Source organism: Capricornis sumatraensis, chromosome 1 (assembly GCF_032405125.1).
Source record: "Capricornis sumatraensis isolate serow.1 chromosome 1, serow.2, whole genome shotgun sequence".
NCBI classification, from domain to species: Eukaryota; Metazoa; Chordata; class Mammalia; order Artiodactyla; family Bovidae; genus Capricornis; species Capricornis sumatraensis.
The window spans coordinates 203,751,508-203,753,290 of record NC_091069.1 but is presented as its reverse complement, the minus strand read 5'-3'; the positions used below and the strand labels follow the sequence as shown (position 1 = coordinate 203,753,290).

Below are 1,783 nucleotides of genomic sequence, written 5' to 3'. Positions count from 1 at the left end.
GGACATGAGACACTACTTATGGGATCTTCCTTGACCAGGAATCTGTGCCCTTGACAGTAAGAACTTAGAGTTCTAACCATTGGACCACCAGGAAATTCCCATCAACAGAATGTATGACTCATGTTCCATATATGGTTTAAAGCTAAGATAAAAAATAACTGAACTGGTGGGGATAGCATTGATGACATGATTATTTAAGAGGGGCCAGATCTAGGTGGGAGTCTAGACAGAGGGGTCAAATTGAAGCAGAGGTCAAATTGACAACATATAGCCAAGTTCAAGGAGGCCAGCAGAGGCAAAAAAGGCATAAATATACCTAAGTCCAGGCAATGAGAAGCGACTATCAGGAGATCGCAGAATAGATAAAGCACGTGAGGTGGATGAATTTCTGATTCTAGAACATAAGCTTTTTGTTTTTATCTATTTTCTGCTGTGTGCTGCTTTTGTGAAGCCCTGTGCCTTTGGGTGTTAGTTCTAGCCAGGAAGAGCTTAAAGACCTGCCATAATAGCCTAGCCTGGGACTTCCCTGGTGGTCCAGTGGTCAAGACTCCTCACTTCCATGGTAGGTGCACAGTTTCCATCCCTGGGCTGAAACTAAGATCTCAAATGCTGTGCGGCAGAGCCAAAAAAGAAAAGAGTCAAAAGGAGAAAAGTTAAATAAATTACGTGGGGAATAGTGATGTTGGAAGTACAGAGGCAGCATGAATTAAGTGAGGAGATCACAGACCTTGCTCACCCTCAATTTTATCCTATATAAACTCCAGATAGTAGTAGTTACAGTAGTAGTTTTTGTACAAATAATCATTTTAAAGTATTCAACAACCATTAGTCTTGTACTAACAAAACAATTGTTTTAAAGTGTTCAACAAAGTGTTGTTTGAGTATGAGAAGAATGAAGGAATCCTCGCACATAACCTAGGCTCTGACATCTTATGGAGGAGTCGAGGGTGGTGGGACTGAAACTTTCAACCCCCTAATCACCTGGTTGATTCCTGTAGCAACTTTAGGTGCTTTCCAAAGATCAACTTATTAACATAACCTCAGGTGTGGCTGAAAGGAATTTCTTGTGAATATCAAAACATCTTTGTCATTCTTACCACTTAGGAAATTCCAAGGGTTTTAAGAGCTCTGCGGCAGGAAGAGGAAAGAAGACTAAATATATATTTCTAATTATAAATTACAATATCATACTTCCCTAATCCACCAAAACTACTTTCACCAATACATGGGATGACCGTGTAAATACTGTATAAACCAAAACTTTTGAGAGTGAAAGGTAACATTAATAATTAGACTGGATGGTGCTCGCTTTGGCAGCACATATATTAAAATTGGAACGTTACAGAGATCAGCATGGCCCCTGCGCAAGGATGACACACAAACTCATGAAGTGTTCCATAATTTTTGATGTATGGTGAAAACCAGCACAATATTGTAAAGCCTCCAATTAAAATTAATTAATTAAAAAATAATTACAATGGTTGGTAGAAACAAGCAGGGCCTGTCCTATACACAAACTAAAACTAATGACAACTGTCTAAATATTTTCACTTGGATGTTTTGCATCTCACTCAACATAAAAACACTGAATCATTGACATTCCTACAAAACCTATCCTTCCTCATAATATTAAAACTCATCTACATTCATCCCACTTGCTCAGGCAGAAACCTAAGAATCATGACCAATTCTCCCTTCCCTTCTCTCATATGCATGTCATAAAATCCCTATCACAGACCTATCTACAAAATATCATCTGAAAAATACAGTCCTCTCCTCCTCC

At 38.8% G+C, this 1,783-nt stretch overlaps 1 non-coding gene across 1 annotated transcript; it reads left to right on the top strand.

Moving 5' to 3' along the window:
• The first annotated feature begins 1,301 nt into the window (after positions 1 to 1,301).
• LOC138093436 (U6 spliceosomal RNA) lies at positions 1,302 to 1,405 on the top strand. The gene has a single exon (XR_011146091.1). It is a non-coding gene; the product is annotated as a U6 spliceosomal RNA (small nuclear RNA).
• The last annotated feature ends 378 nt before the right edge of the window (positions 1,406 to 1,783 follow it).